Source organism: Oncorhynchus nerka, linkage group LG21 (genome assembly GCF_034236695.1).
Source record: "Oncorhynchus nerka isolate Pitt River linkage group LG21, Oner_Uvic_2.0, whole genome shotgun sequence".
Classification (NCBI taxonomy): Eukaryota; Metazoa; Chordata; class Actinopteri; order Salmoniformes; family Salmonidae; genus Oncorhynchus; species Oncorhynchus nerka.
The window spans coordinates 11532274-11539592 of record NC_088416.1 but is presented as its reverse complement, the minus strand read 5'-3'; the positions used below and the strand labels follow the sequence as shown (position 1 = coordinate 11539592).

General features: G+C 41.8%; 1 pseudogene; it reads left to right on the top strand.

Annotated features, from left to right (window-relative positions):
* Positions 1-395: 395 nt before the first annotated feature.
* Positions 396-5049, top strand: LOC115103910 (prokineticin receptor 2-like; annotated as a pseudogene).
* The last annotated feature ends 2270 nt before the right edge of the window (positions 5050-7319 follow it).

Genomic DNA, 7319 nt, shown 5'->3' with positions numbered 1-7319 from the left:
TCACTGGTGTTAAAATACTGTGCCACCTAAAATGTTGTGCCACTATGTCATTGTAAGATCTCTATGCTAAACCTTCTACACACATTCAAAGGGGGGCAGTGAATGGAAGCGGTATTAAAATCCAGGCATCATTTTCTTCCTACTTTTTTACTGCAAAGTTAGAAAAAGTCATTTTGTGTAAATTATGGATGTAGTTATAATTTTAGCATATAGGACATATCTCCTGGGAAACATAAATTACCCTAAAGGTTTAGTTGGTGTTTATAATTGAATTGTTGTAGTTTTACTGGCATTTTTCCCCTGTGTAGTAGGCAGGCTAGAATGCAAACCAATTGAATTTCACTTTTTTTTTATTAAACCAAAATAACATCGTTGTGATTTGCCTTGCAGTTAACCTTGGTTGAATATGTTAATCCAACATGGGTGAATGTCACAATAACAGCAGCTTCTCCATGACGCAAGACCTGCCGGAGAATTGTCCTGACTCTTTCAATTCCAGCGCATACGATCTGGACTATGGAGTACCACGGGAGGAGATCCCCGATACAACGCAGGGATGTGCGTTTTTTGTGGCTACCATTGTCATAGCCATGGTCCTGGTCTGTATCATATTAGTCTGTGGCATTGGCAACTGTCTGTTCATTGCCTCTCTGGCGCGCTACAAAAAACTCCGTAACCTCACCAATCTCCTCATTGCTAACTTGGCCGTGTCGGATATTCTGGTGGCTGTAGTGTGCTGTCCGTTTCTGTTGGATTACTATGTGGCGAAGCAGCTGTCATGGGACCATGGGCTTGTCCTGTGCGCCTCAATCAACTATTTACGCACGGTGTCCCTGTATGTGTCCACCAACGCGCTGCTGGCAATCGCAGTGGACAGGTGGGTGAGGCGTTTGCAGGTTCATCCCTCTCCGACACAGAACATAGCAAACAGTTTATCCATATTCACACAACAGAAAATGAATCCCACTATTACCATTCTGTCAACTAAATCTTCATCTGATTTTTTGTTGTTGTCAATTTCAAGACTATATCTCCTCCTTGTTGTGAACTTTTTATAGTTCTCATAAAACCTAAACCTGTAGAGCTATAAACATCTCAGGTGACACACATATTTGACCTACTTTCCTAGCAACATGTAATAATACAGTATGTATGCACTTTGAGCATATGAAAGTATATAAATGCAATCAATTATTATTATTATTAATATCAACATATCCTATATCGTAACCCTGAATAGTTACAAAGTCAACCCAAACACATGTTCAGTGCTCTCATATCCTCAGGCCAGCAGCAGTGCGTATCTTCAACCGTGGGGGTTTGACAGGAGGATATTTGCCATGTTTATGCTCCCTCATAAGCCTCTCTATGTGTGTATGCGTGATGTGTGCATTGCAACGAGAGTCCTATTTTTTTTTTAGGTGGTTGTAAAACAGTTTACGTAAAAAATACATGCATGCAACATCAAATCTTATATGTCACATGCTTTGTAAACAACAGGTGTAGACAAACAGTGAAATGCCCACTTTTCCCCGGGCGCCGAAGACATGGTTGTCGTTTAAGGCAGCCCCCCGCACCTCTCTGATTCAGAGGGGTTGTGTTAAATGCGGAAGACACATTTCAGTTGAAGGCATTCAGTTGTACTACTGACTAGGTATCCCCCTTTCCTTTACTTATGGGCACTTCCAAGCAATGCAGAGAGATGGAAAAAAGAGAAATAATAGGAAAGTAAAATATGTAATAATAAAAGCAATAGTTCACAATGAGTAACGATAACATGGCTATATGGGTACCAGTACCGAGTCGATGTGCAGGGGTACGAGGTGATTGAGGTAGATAAAGTGCATTCGGGAAGTATTCAGACCCCTTGACTTTTTCCACATTTTGTTATTTCACTTTTATTTAACCATGTAGGCAAGTTTGCGACCTGGCCAAGATAAAGCAAAGCAGTTTCGCACATACAACAACACAGAGTTACACATGGAGTAAAACAAACATACAGTCAATAATACAGTAGGAAAATAAGTCTATATACAATGTGAGCAAATGAGATGAGAAAGGGGAGGTAAAGACAAAAAAAGGCCATGGTGGCGAAGTAAATACAATATAGCATGTAAAAAACTGGAATGGTAGATTTGCAGTGGAAGAATGTGCAAGGTAGAGAAAGAAATAATGGGGTGCAAAGGAACAAAATAAATAAATACAGTAGGGGGGAGGTAGTTGTTTGGGCTAAATTATAGATGGGCTATGTACAGGTGCAGAAATCTGTGAGCTGCTGACAGCTGGTGCTTAAAGCTAGTGAGGGAGATAAGTGTTTCCAGTTTCAGAGATTTTTGTAGTTTGTTCCAGTCATTGGCAGCAGAGAACTGGAAGGAGAGGCAGCCAAAGGAAGAATTGGTTTTGGGGGTGACCAGAGAGATATACCTGGATGGTGCCAGGTTTCCTCCAGACGTGACGCTTGGCATTTAGACCAAAGAGTTCAATCTTGGTTTCATCAGACCAGAGAATCTTGTTTCTCATGGTCTGAGAGTCTTTAGCCCTGATTGGTGGATTGCTGCAGACATGGTTGTCCTTCTGGATGGTTCTCCTAACTCCACAGAGGAACTCTGGAGCTCTGTCAGAGTGACCATCGGGTTCTTGGTCACCTCCCTGACCAAGGCCCTTCTCCCCTGATTGCTCAGTTTGACCAGGCAGCCAGCTCTAGAAAGAGTCTTGGTGGTTGAAAATTTCTTCCATTTAAGAATGATGGAGGCCACTGTGTTCTTGAGGACCTTCAATGCTGCAAACATTTTTCAGTACCCTTCCCTAGATCTGTGCCTCGACACAATCCTGTCTCAGATATCATGGCTTGGTTTTTGCTCTGACATGCACTGTCAGCTGTGGGACCTTACTGTTACATGTGTGTGCCTTTCCAAATTTGAATTTACAACAGGTGGACTCCAATCAAGTTGTAGAAACATCTCAAGGATGATCAATGGAAACAGGATGCACCTGAGCTCAATTTCAAGTCTCACAGTAAAGGGTCTGAAAACACATGTAAATAGGTTATTTCTGTTTTTTTCTTCATCTTTAATACATTAGCAAACATTTCTAAAAACTTGTTTTCGCTTTGTCATTATGGGGTATTGTTTGTAGATTACTGAGGGAAACAATTGATTTAATCCATTTTAGAATAACAAAATGTGGAAAGGGGGAAGGGGTCTGAATCCTTTCCTCATGCACTGTATGTACATAGAACTAGGAATAAGGTGACAGATAATGAACGGTAGCATCAGCGTGTGTGATGAGTCAAAAAGGTTAGTGCAAGAAAGGGTCAATGCAGATAGGCCAGCTAGCTATTTGGTTAACTATTTAACTATTTAGCAGTCTTCTGGCTTGGGGGAAGAAGCTGTTCTGGGTCCTGTTACTGCTCACGATAGATGCCAGCAAACGTAGGCTGAAAACCTTTGAACATGAGTGTGACAGTTAATCTGCTTTCATCACATCAATTTACTTATTTTAATTTCACTCCAAACTAGACCAAAAGCCAGTTGAAACAAAGTTTTCAAAGTGCCATCATGCTGTTAAGTCCCCTCCAAAATAATCAAGTCAAATTAATCATGACCAAGAAAAGGTTCCGAACTTAACCTAGATAAGAAAACCACCTTACTGTCACCACAGAAAGCACATTTCATGCATTAATAGGAATATACATCTTTATCCAGGGTAACTAAGATATGATATAACAAAGTATTTATTTTAATAACAATGACATATAGCCATGTTCTGTGGTAACATTCCCTGTGAAGTAAGAGCAATTGAGCAACACCAATGGGTTGCCCACCAAAAATCCATCACCTGCTTTTAGTTAGTCCGATCACACTGCCCTTTTAGGATCATATGGGAGGAAGTTACTTGGACAAGGCTACGTGCTCCCATAAATCATTGCTGACATGCCCAACTATGTAAAAATAGCCATTTATGAAGATGGATAATCTCCCGTCATCTCAAAATGCTAAAGCATTTCCAAATTCCCCATTATTGCTATGTGCAGAGTTTGCTAGGAAGCCAAGAGGCGGTAAGCTCCATAATATAACTTCAGGTTCCGGATATGAATCATTTACCCTCGTCAACAGTCCCAACAATTAAGTTCTTCTACATTGTGACAGATTTTCCAAGATCGTCCTAGAACTTCCAAGATCATTCAATAACCTCAGAGAGATCACTTGGTCTTTCCAACTCCCTGGCATATAAAGCTTGACATAAAACACCTTGACACTCATAACTCAAACCTTCCAACTAGTTTCTTTGCATTGTCTGTCTTTTCCTTGTGTTCCCAGGTACATGGCCATCGTCCACCCTATGAAGCCTCGCATGAAGTACCAGACGGCCTACAGCCTGATCCTGGGCGTGTGGATCGTACCCATAGTCATTTCCATCCCCTCTGCCTACTTTGCTTCCGAGATCACATACCCGCGCATCTCCAGTCAGAGCCACAAGACCTTCTGCGCCCAGATCTGGCCTGTGGACCACCAGCTCTACTACCGCTTCTACTTCCTCTTCATCTTCGCCCTGGAGTTCGCCGGGCCCGTGGCCATCATGGCCGTGTGTTACGCACGGATTTTGCGGGAGCTGTGGTTCAAGAGCGTGCCTGGCTTCCAGACAGAGCAGATCCGGAAGCGGCTGCACAGACGGCGGAGGATGGTGGTGGTGCTGATTCTGGTGTTGGCCGCCTACGTGCTCTGCTGGGCACCGTACTACAGCTTCACACTGGTACGGGACTTCCACCCCACCCTGATCTCCAGGGACAGGAACTCCCTGGTGGCCTTCTACATTATCGAGTGCGTCGCCATGAGCAACGGGGTCATCAACACGCTGTGTTTCGTGAGCGTCCGCAACACTGCCGAGTGCATGCGGACAGTGACCAGGCTGCGTTGGAAGTCTGTCAACTGTGCAGTGGGAAAGACGGTGGATGAGCACACCTCGTCTTTACGCGTGACAGAGGATGTCGAGTGCACACGCCTGAGATAGAGGCCTGATCCTGAGATGATCGTCTCTATTGAAAGGTAGAACCAGCAGTAGACCAAGTGGATTCTGGGATGTTGCACACTTTTCCCATTTTTTTAAGATCCAAAATGGTGAGATATAAGATTGAGTCAAGGGAACGGTTTGGCGTTGGGGACAAGAGATCCAGACTGCTGACAGAGTAGGGCTGCGTGATAAAGGGGAAAAAAAAATCGAACAGCGATTTTTTTGGGGACCAAATATTGCGATTGCAATTTGACTTGCGATAAACAGTAGATCAAAACACTTGGTGAATTATATAAATCAAATCAAATGATTTCTATTAAGAAGCAAAGTGGAAAGCAGCATTGTTCTTGTTTGGAACAATGCATTGACTGCAGTTGACCTAACAGAACAGCATGCAACCTTAGAGTGAATCTAACAGCGAGGAGGAAAAACTGCACTGTTCGAGTGACAGGGGGCAGGGCTTTGTATGTGGGAATAATTTTGAAGTGAATTATATTAATTGTGCAGCCCTAAGACAGAGTGACAATGTCCTGCCAAGTTCATAACTTAGTTCATACTGGCACAACGCCTCTCATCATCACTGTCGCTCTGGATAAGAGCGTCTGCTAAATGACTTAAATGTAATGTAAATACCATGGAGGCCATTTTGAAAAAACTTGAACGTTTAATGGAATTAGAACTTCTTCACAACGTGGAATTACTCACGAGGAGGGCATTTGACTTTGAAAGGATTTTGCCTGTATTTATTCAAGAGGCTTGATTTGATGTAATCCTGGAGGTTACTAAACAAACAGGTTATTACAAGTCTCTATGTCTTACAGTAAATAAATGATCAGTTCATAGTGTTTTATAATACACATTTGTATATGAAATATACATCGTTTTAAAATAATAATAAGAGTGCTCTCTATTCTTATTTTAAAATAAATAATTCAACCGAAACTAGCACACTTATCGAATCAAAGAATCTAAGATAAATCTATTGTGGCGTGGGGATAGCTAGACAATTAAAGAGTTAGGATAGATCCAGATGGATCAATTCATTAAGAGATGCTTTCTCAATTTGACTCTCCTTCTTTTTTTTACCATACATACTCTCAAAACACATGACTGAATAACATTCCATTCACAAATCCAGACACATGACTTTACTTTGATATTTTCTAACATGCCATTCCCCACCAGCACCTACACGACAGTGCTCTTAAGAGCAGGTAATCATGAGACCAAGTGGAGAATACAGTGTAGTGGTGCACCATTAACAAATAACATAATCCCATAATTAAAGTATCAGTCTACCAAGCCAGGTACCAAATTGGCGCAACACCAAGTAAGCATTTCACTGTAAAGTCTGCACTCGTTGTATTCGGCGCATGTGACAAATATAATTTGATATGACCACGGCTATCGGAGGGGGTCACACTGTAAAGCCTAGCATGTGATAGGAGTGAGATTGGGGGGGGGGGGGGGATAACCACTCCAAGTTGGTGCTGGTCCCAGATCAGCTTCAAAAGCATGGGAGGATATTATGGTGACGTCGTCGCTGCTTCTCTCGCTATCAATTCAGTTCACCTGTTTTAATCTGTAATGTCAAATAAATGTCTCCAAGAAATCCCCTAATGATAATATGTTCAAGTAGAGGGTGAAATAAAAAAAGGTGATTTGAAGTCTGGAAACCAGCAGGTTCATATTGGCGTTGAAATTCCTCAAGGCTACTTTTGAGTTCTCACTGCTACCTTTTGGGATCTCAACGATGACGATAACTATAAACCATTAGGTTTAATCAAAACAACATTTTAGGAGTAAATCAATTACGGAAAGCTTGTCACTTTTGTTGCCTACCAGTTTTTCATTCTCTTTTACAAAATTGCTGTTAACGTTTTCATATGATAGCGCCATACATGGGGGCTCTTATATTTGTAATAGGATGTTTATTTTTTTTTGCCTTGCTTGTTATGCTACGAGACCAACCGTTAGCTTGTACTTGTTATGAGACATGCGCTTGGCATTTGCAGTAATTCAAGTCAGAACCCTTACCACTTCTAGGCTCGAATTAGTCATAGAAATTCAACAACCTGCCTCCACAGTATGTATGTTTTTCCAGCAGGTTCCAGAAAATGTGAAAAGAGAACATACATTTTTACAATGTATGGAGCTGTGTGTTGACCTGTTTTTGTTACGCTGTCCACAAACGAGGGTGAAAAGAGGGAGATGTTATTAAAACCGCTACCCGGATGAAAAACACGAGGCCGCCAGGCTGTGTTTTTGTTAATGAATGCATGTGGATCGGATCACAAAATGAGTGGTCA